The sequence below is a fragment of the Olea europaea genome, chromosome 17 (genome assembly GCF_002742605.1).
Source record: "Olea europaea var. sylvestris chromosome 17, O_europaea_v1, whole genome shotgun sequence".
Taxonomy (NCBI): domain Eukaryota; kingdom Viridiplantae; phylum Streptophyta; class Magnoliopsida; order Lamiales; family Oleaceae; genus Olea; species Olea europaea.
The window spans coordinates 8,680,644-8,696,948 of record NC_036253.1 but is presented as its reverse complement, the minus strand read 5'-3'; positions in this window follow the sequence as shown (position 1 = coordinate 8,696,948).

Below are 16,305 nucleotides of genomic sequence, written 5' to 3'. Positions count from 1 at the left end.
ATCACGGAATTTTAGCCAAATTCCTTCGTTTAGGCCTCCGAATAATTAATTTTCGTATTAATTATGTCAGGTTGAAAATTTGTTGGATACAGAATTAACAACGTAAAATCGTACCAGGGACTATTTTGTCATTTGTCGTGACGGTGTCGGAATGGGATGAAATTTGGCAGGCTTATTGGAAGCGGCCCCAGGAATTGGACTCCGGCACAGACCCGGGATCACGGGATTCTAGCCAAATTCCTTCGTTTAGGCCTACGAATAATTAATTTCCTAATTAATTATGTCAGTTTTAAGAAGTGTTGGACAGAAGATTAACAACGCAAAACCGCACCAAGGGCAATTTCAACATTTTTCGCAACGGTGTCGGAATTGGCCGAAATTTGGCAGGTTGATTTGGAACGGCCCGAGAAATTGGACTCAGGGCACATACCCGGGATCACGGGTTTTAGCCAAATTCCTTCGTTTAGGCCTCTGAATAATTAATTTTCGTATTAATTATGTCAGGTTGAAGATGTGTTGAACAGAAAATTTACAATGAAAAACCGCACTAGGGGTAATTTTGTCATTTGTCGTGACGGTGTCGGAATGGGCTGAAATTTTGTAGGCTGATTAGAAACAGCCCCAGAAGTTGGACTCGGGGCACAGACCCGGGATCACGGGATTTCAGCCTAATTCCATCGTTTAGACCTCCGAATAATTAATTTCTGTATTAATTATGTCGGGTTAAAGATGTGTTGGACAGAAAATTAATAACCCAAAACTGCACCCGGGCCAATTTTGTCATTTGTCGTAATAGTGTCGAAATAGGCCGAAATTTGGCAGGTTGATTGGAAACGGCCATAGAAATTGGAGTCGGGCACAGTCTCGGAATCACGGGATTTTAGCCAAATTGCTTCGTTTAGGCCTCCGAATTATTAATTTCAGTATTAATTATGTTGGGCTGAAGATGTGTTGGACAGAAAATTAACAACGCAAAATCGCACCAAGGACAATTTTGTCATTTGTCGTAACGGTGTCAGAATGGGCCGAAATTTGGCAGCTTGATTTGAAACGGCCCCAGAAATTGGACTCGAGTCACAAAATCGGGATCACAGGATTTTAGCCAAATTCCTTCGCTCAGGCCTTTGAATAACCAGGGGCAATTTCATCATTTGTCGCGACGGTGTCGGAATGGGCCGAAATTTGGCAGTCTGATTGGAAACGGCCCCAGAAATTGGACTCCGGGTGCAGGCCCGGGATCACGGGATTTTGGCCAAATTCCTTCGTTTAGGCCTCCGAATAATTAATTATCGTATTAATTATGTCAGGTTGAAGAAGTGCTGGATAGAAAATTAACAAAGAAAAACCGCACCAGGGGCAATTTCATCATTTGTCACGACGGTGTCGAAATGGGCTGAAATTTGGCAGGTTGATTGGAAACTGTTCGAGAAATTGGACTCGGGGTGTAGACCTGGGATCACGGTATTTTAGCCAAATTCCTTCGTTTAGGCCCCCGAATAATTAATTTCCGTATCAATTATGTTAGGCTGAAGAACTGTTGGATAGACAATTATCAAAGAAAAGCCGCACCAGGGGAAATTTTGTCATTTGTCGCAAAGGTGTCGTAATGGGCCGAAATTTTGCAGGTTGATTGGAAACGGCCCCAAAAATTGGACTCGGGGCACAGACCCGGGATCACGGGATTTTAGCCGAATTTTTTCGTTTAGGCCCCCGAATAATTAATTTCCGTATTAATTATGTCGGGCTAACGATGTGTTGGACAGAAAATTAACAAAGAAAAACCGCACCAAGGGCAATTTCGTCATTTGTCGTAACGGTGTCGGATTGGGCCGAAATTTGGCTGGTTGATTGGAAACGGCCCCAGAAATTGGACACGGGGCATAGACCCGAAATCACGGGATTTTAGCCAAATTCCTTCATTTAGGCCTCCGAATAATTAATTTCTGTATTAATTATGTCCGGCTGAAGATGAGTTGGACAGAAAATTAATAACGTAAAACCGCACCAGGGCTAATTTTGTCATTTGTTGTAACGGTGTCGAAATGGGCCGAAATTTGGCCAGTTGATTGGAAACGGCCCCAGAAATTGGAGTCGGGGCACAATCCCTGGATCACGGGATTTTAGCCAAATTGCCTCGTTTAGGCCTCCGAATAATTAATTTCCTCATTAATTATGTCAGGTTGAAGAAGTGTAGGACAGAAAATTAACAACGCAAAATCGCACCAGGGGCGATTTCGTCATTCATCACGATGGTGTCGGAATGGGCCGAAATTTGGCAGGTTGATTTGAAACGACCCGAGAAATTGGACTCGGGGCACATACCCGGGATCACGGGATTTTAGCCAAATCCCTTCGTTTAGGCCTCCGAACAATTAATTTTCGTATTAATTATGTTAGGTTGAAGATGTGTTGGATATAAAATTAACAATGCAAAACCATACCAGGGGCAATTTTGTCATTTGTCGCGACGGAGTCGGAATGGGCCTAAATTGTGCAGGCTAATTGGAAACGGCCCCAGAAATTGGACTCCTGGTGCAGGCCCGGGATCAAGGGATTTTAGCCAAATTTCTTCTTTTAGGCCTCCAAATAATTAATTTTCGTATTAATTATGTCAGGTTGAAGAAGTGTCGGATAGAAAATTAATAAAGGAAAACCGCACCAGTGGAAATTTCGTCATTTGTCACGACGGTGTCGAAATGAGCTGAAATTTGGCAGGTTGGTTGGAAACAACCCGAGAAATTGGAGTCGGAGCATAGACCCGGGATCACGGGATTTTGGCCAAATTCCTTCGTTTAGGCCTCAGAATAATTAATTTCCGTATTAATTATGTCAGGCTGAAGAAGTGTTGGATAGAAAATTATCAAAGAAAAGCCACACACAGGGAAATTTCGTCATTTGTCGTGAAGTTTTCAGAACGGGCCGAAATTTGGCAGGTTGATTGGAAACGACCCCAGAAATTGGACTCCAGGTGCAGGCCCGGGATCATGAGATTTTAGCCAAATTCCTACATTATGGCCTCCGAATAATTAATTTTCGTATTAACTATGTGAGGTTGAAGAAGTGTTGGACAGAAAATTAACAAAGAAAAACCGCACCAGGGGCAATTTCGTCATTTGTCACGACGGTGTCGGAATGGGCCGAAATTTGGTAGGTTGATTTGAAACAGCCCGAGAAATTGGACTCAGGGCATAGACCCGGGGTCACGGGATTTTAGTCAAATTCCTTCATTTAGGCCTCAGAATAATTAATTTCCATATTAATTATGTCAGGCTGAAGAAGTGTTGGATAGAAAATTATCAAAGAAAAGTCGCACCCGGGGAAATTTTATCCTTTGTCGCAAGGTGTCGGAATGGGCCGAAATTTGGCAGGTTGATTGGAAATAGCCCCAGAAATTGGACTATGCACAGAGACCCCGGATCACTGGATTTTAGCCAAATTCCTTCGTTTAGGCTTCCGAATAATTAATTTTCATATTAATTATGTGGGGCTAAAGATGTGTTGGACAGAAAATTAATAACGCAAAACCGCACCAGGGGCAATTTTATCATTTGTTGTGACGGTGTTGGAATGGGCCGAAATTTGGCAGGTTGATTGGAAACGGCCCTAGAAATTGAACTCGGGGCACAGAACCGGGATCACAGGATTTTAGCCAAATTCCTTCGCTTAGGCCCCCGAATAATTATTTTCAGTATTAATTATGTCAGGTTGAAGAACTGTTGGATAGAAAATGAACAAAAAAAACCGCACCAGGGGCAATTTCGTCATTTGTCGCGACGGTGTCAAAATGGGCTGAAATTTGGCAGGTTGATTGGAAACGGTCGCAGAAATTGGACTCGGATCACAGAACCGAGATCATGGGATTTTAGCTAAATTCCATCGTTTAGGCCTCCGAATAATTAATTTTCGTATTAATTATGTCAGGCTGAAGATGTGCTGGACAGAAAATTAACAACGCAAAACCACACTTGGGGTAATTTTGTCGTTTGTCATGATGGTGTCGAAATGGGCCGAAATTTGGCAGGTTGATTGGAAACGGCCCCAAAAATTGGAGTCGAGGCACAAACCCGGGATCACGAGATTTTAGCTAAATTCCTTAGTTTAGGCCTCCGAATAATTAATTTCCTCATTAATTATGTCAGCTTGAAGAAGTGTCCGACAGAAAATTAACAGCGCAAAATCGCACCAAGGGAAACTTCGTCATTTGTCGCGACGGTGTCGGAATGGGCCGAAATTTGGACGGTTGATTTGAAACGGCCTCGAGAAACTGGACTCGGGGCACATACTCGGGATCACGGGATTTTAGCCAAACTCCTTCGTTTAGGCCTCCGAATAATTAATTTCTGTATTAATTATGTCAGGTTGAAGATGTGTTGGACAGAAAATTAAAAATGCAAAACCGCACCAGGGGCAATTTGATCATTTGTGGCGACAGTGTCGGAATGGGCTGAAATTTGGCAGGTTGATTGGAAACAGCCCGAGAAATTGGACTCGGGGAACAGACTCGGGATCACGGGATTTTAGCCAAATTCCCTCGTTTAGAGCTCAGAATAATTAATTTCCGTATTAATTATGTCAGGCTGAAGAAGTGTTGGATAGAAAACTATCAAAGAAAAGCCACACCAGGGGAAATTTCGTCATTTGTTGCGAAGGTGTCGGAATGGGCCGAAATTTGGAAGGTTGATTGGAAACGGCCCCAGAAATTGGACTCGGGGCATAGACCCGGGATCACGGGATTTCAGCAAATTCCTTCGTTTAGGCCTCTGAATAATTAATTTTTGTATTAATTGTGTCGGGCGAAAGATGTGTTGGGTAGAAAATTAACAACGCAAAATCGCACCAGGGGCAATTTTGTCATTTGTCGTGACGTTGTCGAAATGGGCCGAAATTTGGCAGGGTGATTGGAAACGGCCCCAGAAATTGGACTCGAGGTACAGAATCGGGATCACAGGATTTTAGCAAAATTCCTTCACTTGGGCCTTCGAATAATTAATTTCCGTATTAATTATGTCAGGTTGAAGAAGTTTTGGACAGAAAATTAACAAAGAAAAACCGCACCAGGGGCAATTTCATCATTTGTCATGACGGTGTCAGAATGGGACAAAATTTGGCAGGTTGATTGGAAATGGTCGCAGAAATTGGGCTCGGGGCACAGACCCGGGATCACGGGATTTTGGCCAAATTCTTTCGTTTAGGCCTCCGATTAATTAATTTCCGTATTAATTATGTCAGGCTGAAGATGTGTTGGACAGAAAATTAACAACGCAAAATGGCACCAGGGGAAATTTTTTCATTTGTCGTGGCGGTGTCGGAATGGGCTGAAATTTCACAGGTTGATTGGAAATGGCCCCAGAAATTGGACTTGGGGCACCGACCCGGGATCACGGGATTTTACCCAATTCCTTCGTTTAGGCCTCTGAATAATTACTGTCCTCATTAATTATGTTAGGTTGAGGAATTGTTGGACAGAAAATTAACAGCGCAAAATGGCACCAGGGGAAATTTCAACATTTTTCGCGACGGTGTCGGAATGGGCTGAAATTTGGCAGGTTGATTTGAAATGGCCCGAGAAATTGGACTCGGGGCACAAACCCGGGATCACGAGAGTTTAGCCAAATTCCTTCGTTTAGGCGTCCAACTAATTAATTTCCGTATTAATTATGTCAGGTTGAAGATGTGTTGGACAGAAATTAACAAGGCAAAACCGCACTAGGGGCAATTTTGTCATTTGTCGCGACGGTGTCGGAATTGGCCGAAATTTGGCCGGCTAATTGGAAACGACCCCAGAAATTTGACTCCGGGTGCAGGCCCGGGATTACAGGATTTTAGCCAAATTCCTTCGTTTAGGCCTTCGAATAATTAATTTTCGTATTAATTATGTCGGGTTGAAGAAGTGTTCGACAAAAAATTAAAAAAAAAACCGCACCAGGGGCAATTTCGTCATTTGTCACGACGGTGTCGGAATGGGCTGAAATTTGGCATGTTGATTGGAAACACCTCGAGAAATTGGTGTCGGGGCATAGACACGGGATCACGAGATTTTAGCTAAATTCCTTCATTTAGGCCTCCGAATAATTAATTTTCGTATTAATTATGTCATGCTGAAGAAGTGTTGGATAGAAAATTATCAAAGAAAAGCCGCATTAGGGAAAATTTCGTCATTTGTCGTGAAGGTTCGGAATGGGTCGAAATTTGGCAGGTTGATTGGAAACAGCCCCAGAAATTGGACACGGGGCACAGACCTGGGATCATGGGATTTTAGCCAAATTCCTTCGTTTAGGCCTTCGAATAATTAATTTTCATATTAATTATGTCGGGCTAAAGATGTGTTGGACAGAAAATTAACAATGCAAAATCGCACCGGGGGCTATTTTGTCATTTGTCGTGACAGTGTCGGAATGGGCCGAAATTTGGCAGGTTGATTGGAAACGGCCCCAGAAATTGGAGTTGGGGCACAGACCCGGGATCATGGGAATTCAGTCAAATTCCTTCATTTAGGCCTCTGAATAATTAATTTCCTCATTAATCATGTCAGGTTCAAGAAGTGTTGGACAGAAAATTAACAACCCAAAATCGCACCAGGGGCAATTTTGTCTTTTGTCGCGACGGCGTCGGAATGGGCAGAAATTTGGCAGGTTTATTTGAAACGGCCCGAGAAGTTGGACTTGAGACACATACTTGGGATCACAGGACTTTAGCCAAATTCCTTCGTTTAGGCCTCCGAATAATTAATTTCGGTATTAATTATGTCAGGTTGAAAATGTGTTGGACAGAGAATTAACAACACAAAATCGCACCAGGGACAATTTTGTCATTTGTCGCGACGGTGTCAGAATTGGCTCAAATTTGGCAGGTTTATTGAAAATGACCCCAAAAATTGGACTCGGGCACAGAACCGGGATCACGGGATTTTAGCCAAATTCCTTTGTTTAGGCCAACGAATAATTAATTTTCGTACTAATTATGTCAGGTTGAAGAAGTGTTGGACAGAAAATTAACAACGCAAAATCGCACCAAGGGCAACTTCGTCATTTGTCGTGACGGTGTCGGAATGGGCCAAAATTTGGCAGATTGATTGGAAACGGCCCGAGAAATTGGATTCGGGGCACATACCCGGGATCATGGGATTTTAGCCAAATTCCTTCATTTAGGCCTCCGAATAATTAATTTTCGTATTAATTACGTCAAGTTGAAGATGTGTTGAATAGAAAATTAACAACGCAAAATCGCTCCAGGGGCAATTTTAACATTTGTCGCGACGGTGTCGGAATAGGCCGAAATTTGGCCGGTTGATTGGAAACGGCCCGAGAAATTGGAGTCGGGGCACAGACCCGGGATCACGGGATTTTAGCCAAAAAATACTTCGTTTAGGCCTCCGAATAATTAATTTTCGTACTAATTATGTCAGGTTGAAGATGTGTTGGACAGAAAATTTACAATGCAAAACCGCACCAGGGTTAATTTCGTCATTTGTCGCGATGGTGTCAGAATGGGCCGAAATTTTGTTGGTAGATTGGAAATGGTCCCAGAAATTGGACTCCGAGTGCAGGCCCGGGATCACGGGATTTTAGCCAAATTCCTTCGTTTAGGCCTCCGAATAATTAATTTTCGTATTAATTATGTCAGGTTGAAGAAGTGTTGGATAGAAAATTAACAAAGAAAAACCACACCAGGGGCAATTTCGTCATTTGTCACGACGGTGTCGGAATGGGCCGAAATTTGGCAGGTTGATTGGAAACAGCCCGAGAAATTGGACTCGGGGCATTGACCTGAGATCACGGGATTTTAGCCAAATTCCTTCATTTAGGCCTCTGAATAATTAATTTTCGTATTAATTATGTCAAGCTGAAAATGTGTTGGACAGAAAATTAGCAATGCAAAACCGCACCAGGGGCAATTTTTTCATTTGACGCGACGACGTCAGAATGGGTCGAAATTTGGAAGGTTGATTGGAAACGGCCCCAGAAATTGGACTCAGGGCACAGACCCGGGATCACGGGATTTTAGCCAAATTCCTTCGTTTAGGCCTCCGAATAATTAATTTTCGCATTAATTATGTCAGGCTAAAGATGTGTTGGACAGAAAATTAACAACGCAAAATCGCACCAGGGGTAATTTTGTCATTTATCGCGACGGTGTCGGAATGGGCTGAAATTTGGCAGGCCGATTGGAAACGGCCCCTAAAATTGTACTCCTGGTGCAGGCCCGGGATCACGGGATTTTAGCCTAATTCCTTCGTTTAGGCCTCCGAATAATTAATTTTCATATTAATTACGTCAGGTTGAAGATGTGTTGAACTGAAAATTAACAACGCAAAATCGCTCCAGGGGCAATTTTGACATTTCTCGCAACGGTGTCGGAATGGGCCGAAATTTGGCAGGTTGATTGGAAACGGCCCGAGAAATTGGAGTCGGGGCACAGACCCGAGATCACGGGATTTTAGCCAAAAAATACTTTGTTTAGTCCTCCGAATAATTAATTTTCGTATTAACTATGTCAGGTTGAAGATGTGTTGGACCGAAAATTTACAATGCAAAATCGCACCAGGGTTAATTTCGTCATTTGTCACGACGGTGTCAGAATGCGCCGAAATTTTGTTGGTTGATTGGAAATGGTCCCAGAAATTGGACTCCGGGTGCAGGCCCGGGATCACGGGATTTTAGCCAAATTCCTTCGTTTAGGCCTCCGAATAATTAATTTTCGTATTAATTATGTCGGGTTGAAGAAGTGTTGGACAGAAAATTAACAAAGAAAAACCGCACTAGGGGCAATTTCGTCATTTGTCACGACGGTGTCGGAATGGGCCGAAATTTGGAAGGTTGGTTGGAAACAGGCCGAGAAATTGGACCTGGGGCATTGACCCGAGATCACGGGATTTTAGCCAAATTCCTTCGTTTAGGCCTCTGAATAATTAATTTCCGTATTAATTATGTCAAGCTGAAGATGTGTTGGACAGAAAATTAGCAACGCAAAACCGCACCAGGGGCAATTTTTTCATTTGACACGACGACGTCAGAATGGGTCGAAATTTGGCAGGTTGATTGGAAACAGCCCGAGAAATTGGACTCGGGGCATAGTCCCGGGATCACGGGATTTTAGCCAAATTCCTTCGTTTAGGCCTCCGAATAATTAATTTTTGTTTTAATTATGTCATGCTGAAGAAGTGTTGGATAGAAAATTATCAAAGAAAAGCCGCACCAGGTGAAATTTCGTCACTTGTCGTGAAGGTGTCGGAATGGGCCAAAATTTGGTAGGTTGATTGGAAACGGCCACAGAAATTGGACTCGGGGCACAGGCCGGGATCACGGGATTTTAGCCAAATTCCTTCGTTTAGGCCTCCAAATAATTAATTTCCCTATTAATTTTGTCGAGCTAAAGTGTGTTGGACAGAAAATTAACAAAGCAAAACCGCACCAAGGGCAATTTTTGTCATTTATCGTGACGTTGTCGGAATGGGCCGAAATTTGGTAGGTTGATTGGAAACGGCCCCAGAAATTGGAGTCGAGGCACAGACCCGGGATTAGAGGATTTTAGCCAAATTCCTTCGTTTAGGCCTCCGAATAATTAATTTCCTCATTAATTATGTCAGGTTGAAGAAGTGTTGGACAGAAAATTAACAACGCAAAATCGCACCAGGGGCAATTTCATCATTTGTCACGACGGTGTTGGAATGGGCCGAAATTTAGTAGGTTGATTTGAAACGGCCCGAGAAATTGGACTCGCAGCACATTCCCGAGATCATGGGATTTTAGCCAAATTCCTTCGTTTAGGCCTCTGAATAATTAATTTCCGTATTAACTATGTCAGGTTGAAAATGTATTGGACAGAGAATTAACAATGCAAAATCGCACCAAGGACAATTTTGTCATTTGTCGTGATGGTGTCGGAATGGGCAAAAATTTGACAGGTTTATCGGAAACGGCCCCCGAAATTAGACTCGGGCACAGACCCGGGATCACGGGATTTTAGCCAAATTCCTTCATTTACGCCCCCGAATAATTAATTTTCGTACTAATTATGTCAGGTTGAAGAAGTGTTGGACAGAAAATTAATAACGCAAAACGCACTAGGGGCAATTTCGTCATTTGTCGCGACGGTGTAGGAATGGGCTGAAATTTGGCAGGTTAATTGGAAATGGCCCGAGAAATTGGATTCAGGGCACATACCTGGGATCATGGGATTTTAGCCAAATTCATTCGTTTATGCCTCCGAATAATTAATTTTCGTATTAATTATGTCACGTTGAAGATGTGTTGAACAGAAAATTAACAACGCAAAATCGCTCCAGGGGCAATTTTGTCATTTATCGCGATGGTGTCGGAATGGGCCGAAATTTGGCATTGGAAACGGCCCGAGAAATTGGAGTCCGGGCACGGACCCGGGATCACGGGATTTTAGCTAAATTCCTTCGTTTAGGCATCTGAATAATTAATTTCGTATTAATTATGTCAGGTTGAAGAATTGTTGGACAGAAAATTTACAACGCAAAATCGCACCGGGGGTAATTTCGTCATTTGTCGCGACGGTGTCGGAATGGGCCGAAATTTTGTAGGCAAATTGGAAACGGCCCCAGAAGTTGGACTCGTGGCACAGACCTGGAATTACGGGATTTCAGCCTAATTCCATCGTTTAGGCCTCCGAATAATTAATTTCCGTATTAATTAGGCTAGGTTGAAGAGGTGTCGTACAGAAAATTAACAAAGACAAACCCGCACCAGGGGAAAATTCATCATTTGTCGCGACGGTTTCGGAATGGGCCGAAATATGGCAGGTTGATTGGAAACGGCCAGAGAAATTGGACTCGGGGCACAGAACCGGGATCACGGGATTTTAATCAAATTCCGTCATTTAGGCCTCCGAATAATTAATTTCTGTATTAATTATGGCAGGTTGAAGATTTGTTGGACAGAAAATTAACAACGCAAAACCGAACCAGGGGCAGTTTTTTTATTTGTCGCGATGGTGTCGGAATGGCCCAAAATTTGGGATGTTGATAGGAAACAGACCCAGAAATTGGACTCGGGGGCATAGACCCAGGGTCACGGGATTTTAGCCAAATTCCTTCGTTCAGGGCTTTGAATAATTAATTTTCGGATTAATTATGTCAGGTGGAAGAACTACTGGACAGAAAATTAACAAAGAAAAATCGCACTAGGGGCAGTTTCGTCATTAGTCGCCACGGTGTCGGAATGGGACAAAATTTGGCAGATTGATTGGAAATGGCCCCAGAAATTGGACTCGGGGCAAATGTCTGGGATTAGGAGATTTTAGCCAAATTTCCTCGTTTAGGCCTCCAAATAATTAATTTCCAAATCGCACCAGGGACGATTTCGTAGTTTGTCGCGACGGTGTCCGAATGGGCCGAAATTTGGCAGGTTGATTGAAAATGGGCACAGAAATTGGACTCCGGGTGCAGGCCCGGGATCACGGGATTTTAGCCAAATTCCTTCGTTTAGGCCTCCGAATAATTAATTTTCGTATTAATTATGTCAGGTTGAAGAAGTGTTGGATAGAAAATTAACAATGCAAAACCGCACCAGGGGCAATTTCGTCATTTGTCGCGAAGGTGTCGGAATGGGCTGAAATAGCCAAATTCCTTCGTTTAGGCCTCCGAATAATTAATTTTCGTATTAATTATGTCAGGTTGAAGAAGTGTTGGATAGAAAATTAACAATGCAAAACCGCACCAGGGGCAATTTCGTCATTTGTCGCGAAGGTGTCGGAATGGGCCGAAATTTGCCAGGTTGATTGGAAACGGCCCCAGAAATTGGACTCGGGTCACAGACCTAGGAGATCACGGGATATTAGCCAAATTCGTTCGTTTAGGCCTCCGAATAATTAATTTTCGTATTAATTATGTCGGGCTAAAGATGTGTTGGACAGAAAATTATCAATGCAAAACCGTACAAGGGGTAATTTTGTCATTTGTCGTGACGGTGTCGGAATGGGCCGAAATTTGACAGGTTGATTGGAAACAACTCCAGAAATTGGAGTCGGGGCACAGACCCGTTATCATAGGATTTTAGCCAAATTCCTTCATTTAGGCCTCCGAATAATTAATTTCCTCATTAATTATGTCAGGTTGAAGAAGTGCTGGACAAAAAATTAGCAGCGCAAAACCGCACCGGGGGCAATTTCGTCATTTGTCGCGACGTTGTCGGAATGGGCCAAAATTTGGCAGGTTGATTTGAAATGACCTGATAAAATGGACTCGGGGCACATACGCGGGATCATGGGATTTTAGCCAAATTCCTTCGTTTAGGCCTCCAAGTAATTAATTTTCGTATTAATTATGTGAGGTTGAAGATGTGTTGGACAGAAAATTAACAATGCAAAACCGCACCATGGGCAATTTCGTCATTTACCGCGAAGTTGTCGGAATGGGCCGAAATTTGGCAGGTTGATTGGAAACAGGCCGAGAAATTGGACTCGGGGCATAGACCCAGGATCATGGGATTTTAGCCAAATTCCTTCATTTGGGCCCCCGAATAATTAATTTACGTATTAGTTATGTTAGGCTGAAGAAGTGTTAGATAGAAAATTATCAAAGAAAAGCCGCACCAGGGGAAATTTCATCATTTGTCACGAAGGTGACGGAATGGGCCAAAATTTGGCATGTTGATTGGAAACGGCAGCAGAAATTAGACTTGGGGCATAGACTCGAGATTACGGGATTTTAGCCAAATTCCTTCATTTAGGCCTCCGAATAATTAATTTCCATATTAATTAAGTTTGGCTGAAGATGTGTTGGACAGAAAATTAACAACGCAAAACCACACCAAGGGTAATTTTGTCATTTGTCGTGACGGTGTCAAAATGGGCCGAAATTTGGCAAATTGATTGGAAACGGCCCCAGAAATTGGGTTCGGGGCACAGACCCGGGATCATGGGAGTTTAGCCAAATTCCTTCGTTTAGGCCACCGAATAATTAATTTCCGTATTAATTATGTCAGGTTCAAGATGTGTTGGATAGAAAATTAACAATGCAAAACCGTACCAGGGGCAATTTTGTCAATTGTCGCGACGGTGTCGGAATGGGACGAAATTTGACAGGCTGATTGGAAACGCCTCCAGAAATTGGACTCCGAGTGCAGGCCCGGGATCACGGGATTTCAGCCAAATTCCTTCATTTAGGCCTCCGAATAATTAATTTTCGTATTAATTATGTCAGGTTGAAGAAGTGTTGGACAGAAAATTAACAAAGAAAAATGGAACCAGGTGAAATTTCGTCATTTATCACGACGGTGTCGGAATGGGCCGAAATTTGACAGGTTAATTGGAAACAGCCCGAGAAATTGGACTCGGGGCATAGACCCAGGATCACAGGATTTTAGCTAAATTTCTTCGTTTAGGCCTCCGAATAATTAATTTCCATATTAATTATGTCAGGCTGAAGAAGTGTTGGATAGAAAATTATCAAAGAAAAGCCGCACCAGGGGAAATTTCGTCATTTGTCGCGAAGGTGTCGAAATGGGCCGAAATTTGGCAGGTTGATTAGAAACGGTTCCAGAAATTGGACTCGGGTCACAAACCCAGGAGATCACGGGATTTTAGCCAAATTCCTTCGTTTAGGCCTCTGAATAATTAATTTCCGTATTAATTATGTCGGTTTAAAGATGTGTTGGACAGAAAATTAACAACGCAAAACCACGCCAGGGGTGATTTTGTCATTTTTCGTGATGGTGTCGGAATGGGCTGAAATTTGGCAGGTTGATTGGAAACGGCCCCAGAAATTGGACCCGGGGCACAGACCCAGGATCATGGGATTTTAGCTAAATTTCTTCGTTTAGGCCTCCGAATAATTAATTTCCTCATTAATTATGTCAGGTTGAGGAAGGGTTGGACAGAAAATTAACAACGCAAAACTGCACCAGGGGTAATTTCGTCATTTGTCGCGATGTTGTCGAAATGGGCTGAAATTTGGTAGGTTGATTTGAAACGGCCCGAGAAATTGGACTCGGGGCACATACCCGAGATCACGGGATTTTAGCCAAATTCCATTGTTTGGGCCTCCGAATAATTAATTTTCGTATTAATTATGTCAGGTTGAAAATGTGTTGGACAGAGAATTAACAACGCAAAATCGCTCCAGGGGCAATTTTTTCATTTGTTGCGACGGTGTTGGAATGAGCTGAAATTTGGCAGGTTGATTGGAAACGGCCCGAGAAATTGGAGTCGGGGCACAGAATCGAAATCACGGGATTTTAGGCAAAAGTCCATCGTTTAAGCCTCCGAATAATTACTTTTCGTATTAATTATGTGAGGTTGAAGATGTGTTGGACAGAAAATTTACAACGCAAAACCGCATCAAGGGAAATTTCGTCATTTGTCTCGACGGTGTCGGAATGGGCCGAAATTTTGTAGGCTGATTGGAAACAGCCCTAGAAATTGGACTCGAGGCACAGACCCAGGATCACGGGATTTAGCCAAATTCCTTCGTTTAGGCCACCGAATAATTAATTATCGTATTAGATATGTCATGTTGAAGAATTGTTGGACAGAAAATTAACAAAGAAAAACCGCACCAGGGGCAATTTTGTCATTTGTCACAACATTGTCAGAATGCGTCGAAATTCGGCAGGTTGATTGGAAATAGCCCTAGAAATTGGACTTGTCGCATGGACTCGGGATCACGGGATTTTAGCCAATTTCCTTTGTTTAGGCCCCCGAATAATTAATTTTCGTATTAATTATGTCAGGCTGAAGAAGTGTTGGATATAAAATTATTAAAGAAAAGTCGCACCAGGGGGAAATTTCGTCATTTGTCGCGAAGGTGTCGGAATGGGCCAAAATTTGGCAGGTTGATTGGAAACGGCCCCAGAAATTGGACTCGGGACACAGACCCGGGATCACAGTATTTTAGCCAAATTCCTTCATTTAGGCCTCTGAATAATTAATTTTCGTATTAATTATGTTCGACAGAAAATTAACAACGCAAAATCCCACAAGGTGCAATTTCGTCATTTGTCGTGACGGTGTCGAAATGGGCCGAAATTTGGCAGGTTGATTGGAAAAGGCCCCAGAAATTGGACTCGGGGCACAGAACCGGGATCACAGGATTTTAGCCAAATTCCTTCGCTTAGGCCTCCGAATAATTAATTTTCGTACTAATTATGTTAGGTTGAAGAAGTGTTGGACAGAAAATTAACAAAGAAAAATCGCACCAAGGGCAATTTCGGCATTTGTCACGATGGTGTCGGATTAGGCGGAAATTTGGCAGGTTGATTGGAAACAGCCCAAGAAATTGGACTCGGGGCATAGACAGGGATCGCTAGATTTTAACCAAATTCCTTCGTTTAGGCCCCCGAATAATTAATTTCCGTATTAATTATATCAGGCTGAAGGAGTGTTGGATAGAAAATTATCAAAGAAAAACCGCACAAGGGAAATTTCGTCATTTGTCGCGAAGGTGTCGGAATGGGCCGAAATTTGGCAGGTTGATTGGAAATGGCCCCAGAAATTGGACTTGGGGCACAGATCCGGGATCACTGGATTTTAGCCAAATTCCTTCATTTAGGCCTCTGAATAATTAATTTCTGTATTAATTATGTCGGGCTAAAGATGTGTTGGACAGAAAATTAACAACGCAAAACCGCACCAGGGCCATTTTGTTATTTGTCGTGACAGTGTCGGAATGGGCCGAAATTTGGCAGGTTGATTGGAAACGGCCCCAGAAATTGGACTCGGGGCACAGAACTGGGATCACTGGATTTTATCCAAATTCCTTCGCTTAGGCCTCCGAATAATTAATTTCCGTATTAAATATGTTAGGTTGAAGAAGTGTTGGACAGAAAATTAACAAAGAAAAACCGCACCAGGGGCTGCAATTTCGTCATTTGTCACGACGGTGTCGGAATGGGCCGAAATTTTGCAGGTTGATTGGAAACGACCGCAGAAATTGGACTCGGGGCACAGACCTGGAATAATGGGATTTTGGCCAAATTCCTTCGTTTAGGCCTCTGAATAATTAATTTCCGTATTAATTATGTCAGGCTGAAGATGTGTTGGACAGAAAATTAACAAAGTAAAACCGCACCAGGGGTAATTTTGTCATTTGTCGTGACGGTGTCGAAATGGGCCGAAATTTGGCAGGTTGATTGGAAACGGCCCCAGAAATTGGAGTCGGGGCACAGACCCGGGATCACGGGATTTTAGCCAAATTGCTTCGTTTAGGCCTCCGAATAATTAATTTCCTCATTAATTATGTCAGGTTGAAGAAGTGTTGGATAGAAAATTAATAGCGCAAGACCACACCAGGGGCAATTTCGTCAATGGTCACGACGGTGTCTGAATGGGCCGAAATTTGGC